At 45.8% G+C, this 14,424-nt stretch overlaps 5 non-coding genes across 5 annotated transcripts; 2 read left to right on the forward strand and 3 right to left on the reverse strand.

Annotated features, from left to right (window-relative positions):
• The first annotated feature begins 1,746 nt into the window (after window positions 1–1,746).
• TRNAS-AGA lies at window positions 1,747–1,828 on the forward strand. Its single transcript has one exon. It is a non-coding gene; the product is annotated as a tRNA-Ser (tRNA).
• Window positions 1,829–8,036: 6,208 nt separating this feature from the next.
• On the forward strand, window positions 8,037–8,108 carry TRNAM-CAU. Its single transcript has one exon. It is a non-coding gene; the product is annotated as a tRNA-Met (tRNA).
• Window positions 8,109–10,421: 2,313 nt separating this feature from the next.
• On the reverse strand, window positions 10,422–10,493 carry TRNAQ-CUG. The gene has a single exon. It is a non-coding gene; the product is annotated as a tRNA-Gln (tRNA).
• Window positions 10,494–12,425: 1,932 nt separating this feature from the next.
• Window positions 12,426–12,507, reverse strand: TRNAS-AGA. The gene has a single exon. It is a non-coding gene; the product is annotated as a tRNA-Ser (tRNA).
• Window positions 12,508–13,244: 737 nt separating this feature from the next.
• TRNAL-CAA lies at window positions 13,245–13,351 on the reverse strand. Its single transcript has 2 exons — window positions 13,314–13,351; window positions 13,245–13,290 (listed from the first exon to the last, which is right to left on the reverse strand). It is a non-coding gene; the product is annotated as a tRNA-Leu (tRNA).
• Window positions 13,352–14,424: the final 1,073 nt, after the last annotated feature.

Here is a 14,424-nt window from a genome sequence, read left to right on the forward strand (position 1 = left end):
AAACGCAGCCTAAAGGAAACATGAGAGAAAGCTGTGAGAGAACACGTTGAAATAAAAAGATACTTTTTATTGAGAAGGGATAAAGACATACAGCAAACATATTTAAAATTCAGCAACATATAGTTATACTAGAGAAGAATTGAAATGATGTGGTGGCAAAGTGAATCAGTTATGTATAGGGCATTCTTCTAAAGCTCCTTCATGATTCAAAGGAAGCTTGATGAATAGATATAAAGAACAGGAAAGAAAGACAGTATGTGGGTAATTGACCTTCAGAGAGGTGAGACCGCATGAAATCAGCTATCATTTAACACTCTGTGTGTGCCAGGCAGTGTTTCAGGCATTATATCTATTTATTCATATCTTGGAACAACCTAATCAAGTTATTTCTGTATTATCGTTCCTACTTTACAACAAAAGAAAATGGGGCACAGATAAATTGAATAATCTGCCCAGGGTCACATAACCAGGCAATGGGGAAGAGAGGACTTCAGTTAGTAATTTGGTCCCAGACTCTCACTTTTAATCTCTAACACAAGACTCCTTAGTAAAGAGATGAATAATTTTTTGAGTTTAAGAAACAATACACCTCTCATTCATTGCTGGTGGGCGTGCAAAGCAGTATAGCCATGATGGAAGACAGTTTGGTAGTTTCTTACAAAGCTAAACAGGAGAGGATGGAAATACACAGAATATATATATGTTAATAACTTAAGATAGAACCCTGCCTTAGTTATTTGCACAGTAAGATTTTGTTATTTTTTAACTTAAGATAGATAATGAATATATTAGTGTGTCATCAATAAATATTCATGTATACCATACCTTTCAGTGACAGCAAAAGTATTACATGCTGTGGATGGACTTTTTAAAAGAAAATATTTACTGAAGTTTAGTAGATACACAAAAAAATCACATGAAGGTGAACAACTCAATATATTTACACAAAGCAAGCACACCTCTTTACTCAGCACCCAGTGTGCAAGCCAAAATCATTATCAGATTCCCAGAAACTTATCCCAAGAGTAGCAGGGCCTCCCAGTTTTTACCTCCCAAGGGTAATCATTATTCTGATTTCCAACACCATAGATTAGTTACACCTGTTTTCAAACTTTCAAAAAAATGTATAGTATGTATTCTTTTGTGTCTGGCTTTATCATTTTGTGAGATTACATTTATGTGGTTGGTGTACTTATAGTCCCTTCACTTTCCTTGTGGTGTGGTATTCCATTGTATGGGGAAAAAAATTTCCTACTGTAGGTGAACATTTGGTTTGTTTCCAGTTTAGGGCTAAAATAATAACTGAACTAATTTTTTTCCCTCCTGAAACTCAAGCCTTACTCTCTTCCTTTACTGAAATCCATTCTGCCATTTTTTTTCCAAGCCAGTAAAACGAAATGGCAGCTGTGTCCAGTCCCTGTTCATTGTGACCCTAAAACAAACAACCAGTTGATTAATAATTTTAGTTCCAATGCATCACTAATCGCTTTGTATTTTTCCAGTTTTATTAAATACAGGAGATTTAGTATTTTTTTTTTATCTAACATCAATTAAAGCTAACGTTTCAAATGGCTTGGGGAAGTGATCATATATGCTTGATTAAATGTTTGAACAAAAAAAATTGATACACATAAATAATGGGCAACAATAATTTCACCTCACAATTTGTAACCACCTCACAAGGTCTGCTTGTTACCCTTGTTTGTATTCTTTATAATCTACAAGCTAAAAGCATATTACAGCTGTGTAGTCGTGGCCGAGTGGTTAAGGCGATGGACTAGAAATCCATTGGGGTCTCCCCGCGCAGGTTCGAATCCTGCCGACTACGGGGTTACAGGGGTCGCTTTTTCCCCCCCTCCCCGAGGGGATGGAAACAGCAGTGTCCTCCTTGGTTACATTTGCCAGAACAAAGCGCCACAGCAACGGGGATAGAAGTTACAAACACCCTTTCATTTACCAAAAGGTGCGCGATCACTGCTTAGTCTGCATTGCCTCCGTGCAGGTGTGGGGATACCCCGCATGTTCTCCAGGGCGTTTTCTTCCACCCCAGAATGGCCCTGTTCCTCTTTACGATCTTGGTCAGTGAAAGATTCCGTGGGATCGGTCGTTCAGACAGGGTTCGTCCTCGTTGGCACAGTGGTTGAGTATCCCACTGCCTTCCCAGGTAGCGCGGGAGACCGGGTTTCAGATCTTCTGGAAGGTGGAAGGACCTGTTTTGTGCTCAGTCACCCCTTTACACTTCCCGGCAATCGCGTCACTGCTTAGGATCAAGTGCTGTATTCCACTTTTCTTTAACGTGAAAGCTGCAGAACTCATGGGTGCCTGATTCGGCGGCGCAGCTGCCGCTCCTCTGCCTCCTGGAACGCGCTGGGCGACCGGCCACTGCAGGGCTCTGGGAACTGAGCTGCAGGGGACCCACACCTCTCCTGCTGGCGTCGCTCCCAGTCCGGCGCGATGACCAGAGAAACACTTTAGTGCCATTCTAAGATACGAAAGCCACAGCTACTTTAAGGCCCAGAGGAGAACCTGGTTTTAAGTCACAAGGGATTTAGAAGACTCCTTGGGAGTTAATAAGAACATGGTTGCCTGGCCTCTGCTTTCCATTTGCATGCACGTAGATCTACTGGGGCCATATGCCAAGAAGGTCCAAACGGCCATGTAACTGCTTTGAGTCCTCCATCCTCTTAGACATCAACCCCTGGAATGATGATACCGAAATGGCGCGGCTGGGGGCTGTGTGTGCTCCATCCAGCTGCACTGGCTCACCTGGGCAACTCCAAGCTGATGCCCCTGGACTCGAGCCTCCACAAGATCGGATGTGTGGAGGCCAATGGCAAAATGGTCATACACTTGTGGGAAGAGGAGACACCAAGTTCCAGGAGCATTTGAAGAGTGTCGGCATTGCTCCTTTCAACAAGATCTGGAGCTCCAAGCAACATGCTTGTGAATGTTAGACTTTATGAATTGTCGTCTGACAGGAAAAAAAAATGGCTATTATAAACTCATGGCAATCAAGACAGTGTGGCACTTCCTTGGATGGATAACTAAACATTGGCATTGAAGAACACATCCTAAACAGACCCACTCATACAGTCATTTGATTTAAAACAAAGATGATCCTGCAGTGCTTTAGGGAAAGACTGTTTTTGTTTCCAGTAAATTGAAATTCAATAAATTGGTGGCTCATTTGTATATCGATATAGAAATAAATGAATTACAACATACACAAAACTTAATCACATGAACTGTATATTTAAACATGAAAGGTAAGGCAATAATGCTTCTGAGAGATAACTTAGGGTAATTTCTTCATGACTCTGGTATGCAAGAATTTCTAAAACAGCACAAAAAGGAAGTCACCACAAAAGAAAATATTTATGCATAAATTAGGCTTCACCAACATTGGAAAATTTTGTTCATTACTAGCTACCAGTAAGCAAGTACAAGGCAAATCTTAGAGAAGATATTTATATTACATGTGCCTAAAAAAAGACTGTGTCCATAGTCAGAGTTCTCCAGGGAAACAGAACCAATAGGATGTGTACATATACAGATTTATTTTGAGTGAATGACACAGGCAATTAATTACAGAGGATGGCAGGTTCAGATCTGCAGAAATGATCGAAATCCAACCTAAGTGCACATACAGGTGAGAAAGCAGGAAGGGTCTAAGAGCTGAAGGAAATGATGCTGGAAGAACTCATCCCTCAGGAAAACCTCTCCTCTTCACCTTCCCCAGAGAGGGCAGCTGCAGCCCAGGGACCAGGTGAATAGGGAGAAGCTATTACAAAACCCCTCTCCATCTGGAACCAGGCCCTTGTTGCTGCTTTAACAAATTCTAAATTCCACCCAGGGAAGCTAATTTTAGAGAAAACCTCCAGGGAAGCACTCTAAAGCATATTATTTATGTGCACAGACATTTATGATACTTTTAGTTATAACAATAAAATGAAAATAACATTTTCAACAGTGGGGGAAGGGAATGATTATTTAACTTAGGTTGTACATAGCTGTAAGATTATTACAAAGTATTAAAACAATATTTTGGAAGTTTGTGATAGCTCAGGGAAGAAGCATGTGATATAATGTTAAATGAGAAGAGAAATTTAACATTGAATTTAATGTTTAATGAGAGTGAGAAATTTTCATGTTAAATGAAAAATGTACATACTGTATCCCTTCAATTAGGGAAAACATTTGCATTATAAATATCTGGGTTGTGGGAGAGCATACACCAAAGTATTGCTAGTGTAGTTTCTGAGTTTTAGGATTGTGGGGGGTTTTCCCTTTGTTTTCTATGTGAAGCAGACATTATTACTCAAGTATTTTTAATTTTTTTTTACTTACAGAGTTTTAGAGAGAAAGAAGAAAGGAGAGAGAGGGAGAAAGACATTGCTTTGTTTTTCCACTTATTTATGCATTCATTGGTTGACTCTTGTATGTCAATGTTGAAATGTATTAAAGTTCATATTCATCTTATCCTGGATAAGACACTCAGATGATTTTATCCAGTCAATATTCATTTAGACTTACCCAAATGTACAATTTTAGTCATATTTTCTGCATCTCCAAACTTCTGAGATTTTATCCCATTTGACCAAAGATTTCCCTTTGTTACCCTGTGATTAAAATGGGCCTATTCCTCTCGATTCCATCTGACCTACCTATGTCTTGAGTCATCTCCCCAAACAGCAGATCCAGAATCGGCACCTCAAGAGCCCTCCGAGAACCAGTTTAGCTTGTATCTTGGCTTCAGTCATAGATGCAGCATTGACCTAATTTACAAGACCCAGATTACTGAAACCTTCAGCCACAATTAAGAGACGATTTTACTTTAGCAATGTGATGCTTAATCTCTTACAGAACTTGTTTCTTATTTAGTTAATACTTAGGTTATGACGTAGAGGAGAAAGTCCATTGCAGAAGACTCTTAGCTTGAAGTCCATGGAATTCAAGTGTTTCACAAGCCCTCTGAAATAGTTTGCAAAATGGTAGGTGTGTGCACCTAGGGACACATTTGTGAAAAAGGGGTTTCATAGATTTTTTCAATATGATACAGAGCCAAAAAATATGGTATGAATCTTTGCACTAATAAATTCTTTATTGTGAAAAAAAAGTGGGGGAGGGAGAATTAGCCAGCAGCATTTTGTTTGGGGGAAAATAAATAAAATGCCTGTGAGTGAACACAAAGACTTCGGTCCAATTCCCTCAGACTGGCCGGCACCTTCTGCGATGTGGAACGGACCTCAGTCCACACTCACACTTACACTGAGGGCGGAAGCCCAGGTGATCTCGTGTTCCCTGAAGTCACCCACGGTGCTCCCTGCCTTTCACTGCTCAAAGCGGGCACGTGGGACCCGAAAGCCCTAGCTTAGACTGGGGTCCCTTCATCAACGTTCCCTCCACTCCTCCTTGACTTTCACTATGGAATTGCCGCCCCGGCAACCAGTCCACCGACTGTGCTCCTATCTTGTATCTTATATATGGGAAGGTGAGGGCCAAGGCTCCCTTCTAAACAGTATTTTCAATCTCTGCTCAAAAAGTGAACATCCAGTTTTTATTTTTATTTGAAGAATACGCTATCAGCCCCCAGTTACCTTCAGTACCCCTAAGACTTCCAATGCGGGTGTTAATTTATTATTACTTTCCGGCTTTCCCATCATGGTAACCCCAAATCTCCAAGGGCAGAGCCAGTGCTTGGTGCCCCGCTTAATCCTGCGTGCACAGCACGGACACAGCAGTCCGCACGGAAGTTGTCCTTCCTAACTGCCAGTCTTCGCGCTCTTAGGCGCGGGGTCGGCGGTGCAGGCTGCATCACGGGTCTGATCCTGTGGCTCATTCATGAACAGAGGAGGGGAGGGGATTGCACATTGCAAGCCAGAGTTCTGCTTTCCCTTGAAGAAATAATTTCCTGTGGCCACGTTTTTGTTTTGACTCCAGGTAGCTCCTCCCAGTCGCTGCGGCCTCTCGCAGAGGGAGTGGACGAGAGGCCGCGGGCGGGGGAGGCGGCCGGAGCCGTCCTCCGTCACTCACGCGCCGCGGGCACCCTGCGCCCCGGCCGCGCCCGCGTTAACGAGCGGCCCGTTCCTGCGGAGGAACCTGCTCCGGCGGAGCGGCGGTGTCCGCGCAGTAAACACGTCCTGGCGGCGCGCGATTCCCGCCCAGGGGTCGTGTGCGGGCCCCAGTACTGCCCCCTGCCGGTGTTACCCGCCGGCAAGGCGCCTGCTTCTCTGCTCAGCGCTCGGTTCCGACGGTCCCCAACCTTCGGCTCCGGCCGAGCGCCCTCCATCCCCGGCGGTGTCCCCACCGTGGCCGGGCGGCGGTGGACGGGCCGGACACTCACGTCCCCTTCCGGGCCCAGGGACTCTCTCCGCCGAGGAGCCTGGGAGAGGCAGGGGGCAGCTCTGTCCGACCAGCCCCGGTTTGAGGCGCTGGAGCTTTTCGTCGCGCACCACCCTCAGGCCCACGCGAGGCGGGGCGTTTCCGGGAACCGACGCCCGCACTCCCGGCGGCCCTTCCGGCGTCCCGGCGTGGGGTCGGGAGCGGCCGCGGTCCCGCCGCCGCGCAGCGGACCGTGCGCGTGGAGCCGCCCTGCGGCCGGGCGGCCGCGCCGACCTGCTGCAGAGGAGCGCGGGCCGCCTCCCGCGCCCTCGGAGCCCCAATAGCTGCAGGCTTTGGCTCCGGGAGCCGAGCGCGCGAGCAAGGGGCGGCTGCCCGGGCGGCAGAGGGCGAGAGCCCGGAGGCGAGCCTCCGCCCCTGAAGGGGGCCGACTCGCGCGTCCGGACCGGTGGCACGTCCTGCCCGGCAGGTTGCCGGCCGCGCTCCGGACCCTGGGGTCCTGTGGTGCGGTGGTCACCACTCTGAGCTCTCGGCCAAGCGGTCGGAGTCCGTAACTTGGCGGGACTTACTCTTCTCTGCGCCGTTATTTCTAGTTGTTTTTTGTCCCCCTTTTAGGAATGGTTGGCTGGGAATCCCCGGCTCACGTGAACTCAAAGTGGGATCGGAAGGGGAAAACGGCACGGACTCTGTGGACCCCAGTGACTCTCCGGTCTGTTCAGAGCAAAGACTGCCGTTTACATGCAACTGTGTGCTCTCAACAGCAGAAAAACTGGGAGAGGACTGTGCCGTGTTCTTGCAATGGAACTCTGTATGGCAATACAAGTCAACAAGCCCTTAATATACTACTGAGTGAAAGAAAACACACAAGTAGTAAATCTGGACACTTGTACTTATATACATTTTGGGGGGAGACGTTTCCTATGTTATTAGATAAGAAGATAGTGGTTATCTTGGTGGAAAGTGTCTGGGTCCTGTGGGAGCTTCTGGCTGCTGGTTGTGACATACTTTACTCTGGGTCACACTGGTGTTTGGACATTGTGAAAAGTCAGAGCCAAACGCTTAAGAATTGTGCACATTTTTTGCACCTGTTTAACTTTCGTAAAAACAACATCAAGAAAAATCATTCTTTGCCTTGAGATATTTATCTAGCAAAATAAATAAAATCCAGCCTTTAATGTAGAAGTCGCTCTCTGCTAAGGATGTTTTCTAAGCACTTTGAAACATATTAAACCATTGCATCCTCATTTTAAAGGATAAGAAACTGATACAGAAATCTTAAGTAACTCGCTGAAATCACAGTTAGTAAGTAGCAGAGTTGATGTTTGAACGCTCCAGTGAGCCAGGGGAGTCCTGCTGCACAGTCTGGGTGTGTAATTCTCAATCTCTACTAAACAGAAAAAGAGTTTTCAACGCCATTCTCTCACAAAGTAATTCCCAGACTGAAAGTGGTAATGGCTTGGGGAGGGATCCATCCAGGATTGGAGCCCAAAGGGACTGAAGATTTGCCGGAAGCTGTGTGGCAATGACACTGACAGTGACTTGGAATGTAGGGGGGGAAAGACGACAAAACGCAGAGAAGATGGATACAGGGAAGAAAAAATTAATGAAGACAGAAACCACATTCAGCATGGAAATGCAGGTGTTGGACAAGTGAGTAAGATTTGAGGCTGTAAACTACCTCTACTTCCTCGGCTGTGAGCAGAGTGGCGCAGCGGAAGCGTGCTGGGCCCATAACCCAGAGGTCGATGGATCGAAACCATCCTCTGCTAGGTTTTTCTTCTCACGTTTGGCCTCTGCTTCCTTCACCACGAAGCAAAAATTCTGCTCGAGGGGATGCAGATGACCCGACAACCTTCCTGTCCTCTATTCTCGGACAGTGTCACCTCATTTGCACCGCTCCAACTACGTTCAAAGCTCCCAAAATAACGGAAGATGCCCTCAGTTTCCTTTAATTTCCACCTCAACTGCCTGCTCCCTCACTGCTTGCTGGACTCTCAGAGGTGCTTGGAAATACGTGATGAAGCTGAGAAGCATGACCATGAATGTCCATGACCGTGACCAGGGCCGTGCACATTTCTCCACTGCAGGGCATCCAGTCCTTAAAGGGGATGAAGTCCCCGTCCACTGTGGAGGAGAGGGTCAGAGAAGAACCTGGAATAAAGGTATCTCCGTGTGTGGGCAGAGGCAGGCGGTGGGTTGATGTGATTCCACCTTGTCCTGGAGGAGGGAAACGGAGGGAAAAGTGTTCAACTCAGAGACGCTGGAAGAGGAGGAGCAGAGAAAGCAGGGAGAGGATGGGAGAGACGAGGGTGGACACCCACGGGCGTAGCCGCAGGGAAGAAGTCAGAAGAGATGCTGGGGTAAGGAAGGACAAGTACAGGACTGGGCAATGTGGGGTTTGAGGAGATGGCCCTTGTCCACGGAAACAACATACCAGTAACTTCGACCTCCGTCTTTCTGGTTTCAGGGACCATGATTTGGCCAAGGACTTACCTCACCTTGACAGTGAGATGTTTCCGGTAAGTGCAGGCTGACTTGGGTATAGGTTCGTGACATGGTCCAGGACATTTGATATCCTCCATTCTGTGGGTCTCGATATACATGTTATCAAAATAATTACTTTGAAAATGTTTTGTGTAGCTAAACACAGTTAGATGGATTTTTAAATTACATATATAAAAATAAAGACTGAACAGCATTGATCCAGTGACACATTGGAAAAGCAATAGAAAATCAGCAAATACTACACAAAGAAATCTCAGGGAAGGAAATGAAGAAAATGGCTCATTTAATGCTTTAGACTAGAAACATAAATGTAGATTATCTACAAAGCTGAAATTTTACCTGAAAAAAAGAGATAAAATTACTAAATCCTTGGGTAAACTTATCAAATAATAAAGAAAGAAGATATACAGCTGCTCTCAGAAATGGAGAATGCTTTTTCATTTAAAAATGGGGGGGAAGAGAGCGAGAGAGGGAGAGGCTGAATGGTAAGCTGCCAAGGCAGAGATAGATCTAATCTTCCTAGGGATTCCTAGGAAGATACTCAACCATGGTTAGCATTCCTTAAATACATTAACTCATACTTGTTAACCATATAATGGGATTTTGCATCTGAAACCTGTGCCCAGAATGAGTCAAAGCCTCGCTTCATTTTTAGTCCCTCTCTCTTCACCACTGTCCTGGACCCCAGGACAAGCCAGCCTGGCATGTCTTTGTTGACTCTTTTTGATTGAATTACAAAGAACATGCCTTTCCCTAATTTCTTGAAATGTGTAGTGGTTTGCTTATTGATACCCAGTTTGGATTTACAATTTGGTGACCATTTAGCTCTGAGTCTTGGCTTTTCCTGTAGATGATCCAAGATTTCCTGGAATTTTCTACATGCTTGTAGAAGGGTCCAACTACTTGGAAAGCAAACACTGTTTTCTGTAGGAAAGGCTGCCTTCAATGCAGCATTTTGACTGCAGGAAACACGAAGACATCACCAAAGCCTAGGCTCTCTTGGGGATGGTAGGGGAGGAAAAAACACTATTAGGACTGTGTTCTAATTCCCTTTTTAAAAAGTAATAAATGGTGGAGAAGTACTATTATGGGAGGGACATATGGAGTTTTTCACTGGGACCAAGAACTATCACCTTGGGAGATTTTCCTTCCTGGGAAACAGCCAGTTCCCACACAAGTGAGATGTTGACCATAGTAGCAGAATTGGAACCTGTGTAAAGACATCCCAATAGACTTTCAGTTCCCTGGCTTAACCACTTGGCCATGACTAAACAGTGAATCTCTGTCTCATTAGTAGTCCTCACCGAGCTTCATCTCTCTTCAAAAGAGGTCAAATATTGTATCACAAAGTGTATATTTGCTGTCAAGTGTTTCTTACTCTGACATCATGATGCTCTTTTCTTCCTTATAAAATAAATTCTATTAAACCAGGGTGGGATTTTATTCCTGCATCCTCACAGATGTAGGTGTGTTGGAACTTCAGGAACTCAGGAGATGTCAGGAGATATCAGGTAATTTAACGTGGAAAAAACTTTTCCCAGAGACAGGGGCAGAGAAAAATAAAAAAGCTAGAGCACAGGTTCCACCGAGATTTGAACTCGGATCGCTGGATTCAGAGTCCAGAGTGCTGACCATTACACCATGGAACCCCACGTGGGAACGTGTCTCCATAATTCTACATGATGGGTTAGAGTAATTCTACTGAACGTAGTAGGTCACTTAATGTTTTTAATCTACATCCACTCACGACACTCTTTTGAAGAAAATCATAAGGGACTTTATCTTTTTTTTATTTCTTTTTTTGCTGAGTACCCGAACCTAGGAAGTCTACCTTCCCCCTACAATTAACTCGGAAAGTTAGTAGTCTTACTCCTTGCTTTCTTCATTAAGAAACAATGAGCAAGCATTTCTTGGATATAACATCCCTGGATTGAACGTCTTTTATTGATGATATGATTTAATGTTTAAAAACTTGGTGAAGTTGGTATTTTTAGTTCCTATACAGACAGATAGGTAAACTGAATTTAGAGATTTCATGTCTCTTATCTGCAAGTCTGCTAAATCTCAGCCATGAGATATTTTTCTCCATCTACAGTAGGTAGTTATCAGGTCGAATTCCTGTAAGAAAGCGAGCTTTAATGTATCGACTTCTGGCAAATCCACAGAAGAAACTTGCAATAGAAATGTGTTTGAGACAAAATGGGAAAGTTGCGCTTGAAGAAAAAGTCTGAATTTTGTCACATGTAGCGATGGATAAGGAGTGTATCAGAGACGCCGCATTTCAAGGTCATCTGTTCGCCTCCATCGCGAGGCAGATGCCCAGCGAAGGCTCTCAACTGCACTCAAGATGAGCTTACTGCAGTTGCGCAGACCTTTCCCTGGGGACCCAGTTACAGAACAGGTTTCCAGGTTCTGAACGCGGTTTCTCCGGAGTCCACCCTCCACAGCCCTGCAGAGTCCCGCCCCTTTCGGCGTAGTCTCGGCTGCCCTGCGCACCCAGGACACTCAGCAGCTTTAGCCAGATGCTCACGGGAGTCCGTGCTGGTGGGATTCCCAGCAGGTGTGCAGCCATCTCCCAGGACTGCAGAACGACTTCTTACACACTGGAAGAGAACTTAAACTAAGCGAGGCAACCAAGGGCATCCCCGCTGAACTAACACCCGCTGGGGATCTGCGAGCGTCTCGCTGGACCGCCGCTGCGCTCGGGGGCGCTCGTCGAAGGAAGAGAACGCAGAACCAACCTCGCCTGCTAACCCGGATGAGCAAACGCGCAAAGGACCCACCTCTCCTTCCAATTGCCTCCGCGATTTAAAACGAACACGTAAATACAAGGAACTTGCAAAACATCTGTTCCATGCAAAACCTTTATAGTGCACAACTTCTAAGGCCTGGGACCTTGTACCAGACTGGGCTATATTCGCCCAATACAACTCCAGCGCCTGAAGAAAATGTTATACTGTAACTCACGGGAGTAGAGCCAAAACATAGCCAAAGGAAGTAATTTTAAAGGAATGTCTAAGTAGCACTTGCAAAATATAGAGATAAAACCTCGTAAACAAGCTATTCTCTATGGTGAGTTATAGCCGGTGTCCTGGGGAGTCTAATTACGGTTTTTTAAATCATATTTTTTTTTATTTCCAAGTGATCTTGATCTCTTCGTCATCATAAAAATATTTTTCCTGAGTTCCTATCACCAATTTTACACTATGATACATTTTAAAATAAAATAAAAACAGTTTCTTTTGAGACTTTGACTAACTATTCTCTACTAAGTAACACTTTTCAGGAAATTGTCTCTTTTTGAAATAGCTTACTTAATAGGGTTTGGGAGAGAGAAACTTGGAGACAGCCTTGAGCACTGCCCTTCGAGCAAAGTTTTTGAGGAAACAGCCCTATTCACTTGGCTTTTTGTGGGCAACACGTGGACACGTGGGAGAGAACGGGCTCTGGAGTTTTGCGGGGATGTGACAGGACACGTTTAGGAAAGGAACCTGCAGCCGCTGTGGTCCGAAACAGGTCCACGTGCTCTCTCCTGCTGCGGGAACTCCACGGTGAGCGGTTTAGCAAAACACGGCTCTGTTCGTAGTCGGCAGGATTCGAACCTGCGCGGGGAGACCCCAATGGATTTCTAGTCCATCGCCTTAACCACTCGGCCACGACTACAGGTGGAAGGGAAGACATTCTTAAGTTGTGAAAGGGGATAGATAGATGTGACGATCAGACTTCTGTGTAGACAAATGTGTGTTTAGCAAGTTGGGCAAATTCCTCAGGCGAATAAGACGTAAGGTGGGAGGTCACACTCTCCGACAGCCCCACATTAGAAGCACTAGGCTGAGAGCACGGTAATGCACTTTACAGGTATCTTCCTTTTCCAGCAAAGTTAGGGGCAGTTCATCGGCCAGCTCCTGCTTCCTCGCGGATGAGCTGGGCTCGTGCTGAATGCTGGATTCTCTGAAATGAAGCTGAAACCACTGAGCACCGAGGTGGAGTCAGGGTGACTCTGGTTTTAGGCCTGGGTGGGGCCAACCCTTGTGCTAGGACTTGCAGGAGGCCAGCCTCCTGGCTGAACGTCACTGCGCTTTCCGGTCTCCAAGGAAACCTGTGCTGCCGCTGATTCAAGTGTCCAAGGTGCAGGGAGAGAAAAACGATCCTGAAAACCAACCCTGGACCCCTCACCCGGCATTCCTCGACATGTGAGCTGAGACTACGCAGAAGAGGGCGGGACCAAAAGTACACACTTCGCCGTGTTTGGCGAAGCGCCAACACGCTTTCACTTTCTAGACCTGCTAAGATGAAACTTCCAGGAAGATTGGGTCCGTGAGCTTCACTTCCTGTGCGATCCTTCTACCCTCTCGTTTCCTCCCAGCAGTTCTAGCGAACACGACAGTAACAAAACGTCTTGTCAGAAGTGGGATTCGAACCCACGCCTCCATACGGAGACCAGAAAGCCCGAGCGCGGGAAGCGAATGCTTGAGTCTGGCGCCTTAGACCACTCGGCCATCCTGACAAGCTCGGTTTCAGAGCGTGAGCGATGACTGATGAGTGTTCAGAACGCGCGTGGTGACGCAGGTTTGAGAAATCCGAGCGGGGATAAAACCGGTTCTCAGAGACGCCGGAGGCTGTCGCTGTGGCGCTGGCGGGAGGAGCGGGTGTATCAGGAGGCTGCTCCTGCCCCGTCTGCCAGCTCATTTCTGTCTTTGAATGAGCTAGAAAAATTGGGGCCGGGGGCAGTTAGGGAAAGCCCTGGATTTTTTTTTTTTTTCCTCCCTGAGTTCTAAAGACCTGTGAAAAAAGAATAGAAACGGAGCCACTTTAAAATGGAGTCGGAGCTGCCTCTCCAAGAGGAACTGCTTTTACCCGTTTCAGGTCTCAAATCTTTGGGTACTAAAACAGGACAAAATCACTTTAGACTGGGCCTAAAGCAACATTGTGCCCCAAAGAACTGTTTTCAAGGATAACGAAAAGCAGATATGATGACTACTAGACTGAAAATAGAACATATTTAGAATTAGCGTCACTAGATTAGCTTTTCTGCACCGACAGCGCCGCCTTCCTTCTACAAATGTCATTGTTCCCCTTCTCTTGCTCATACACACCTCTTGCCTTTGTCTCCTAATCGGAACACTATTTGGGCTTCTGCCTGAGCCAGTGCATCCCAAAGAGCTATTCTTAATTGATTTCAAATAAATGCTTGTTGCCTCTCACTTTGAAGGACCTTTTATTCTTAGGTTAACAGAACCTACACGCTCTATTCTGAAACTGCAGGAAAAATATGGAGGGGGACCTCGGATTGATTACGCTGCATTGTGTCAAAGTTACAAGCTTCTTTTCATTCTCTGGAAGATTCCTGTCTTCAGCGTACCCCCTGAGGCTTGGTGAGAGAGCCTGAGCGTCGCTCTTCAAACCTATGTGAGGAGTAAATAAGGTCTCCGACGATGCTTCTGCCCGGACTGAAGAATGCCCTTCGGCAATAATTGACTCTGGGAATAATCTTCATTCTCCCTGAAACTGTGCACAGTAATTAGCTGCTTAATGAATGCAATGTGCAGAGTAAACTGTCTGCTTAGTGATTAACAACCT

The sequence above is a fragment of the Phyllostomus hastatus genome, unplaced genomic scaffold (assembly GCF_019186645.2).
Source record: "Phyllostomus hastatus isolate PE091 unplaced genomic scaffold, TTU_PhHast_1.1 phas_contig_840, whole genome shotgun sequence".
Classification (NCBI taxonomy): domain Eukaryota; kingdom Metazoa; phylum Chordata; class Mammalia; order Chiroptera; family Phyllostomidae; genus Phyllostomus; species Phyllostomus hastatus.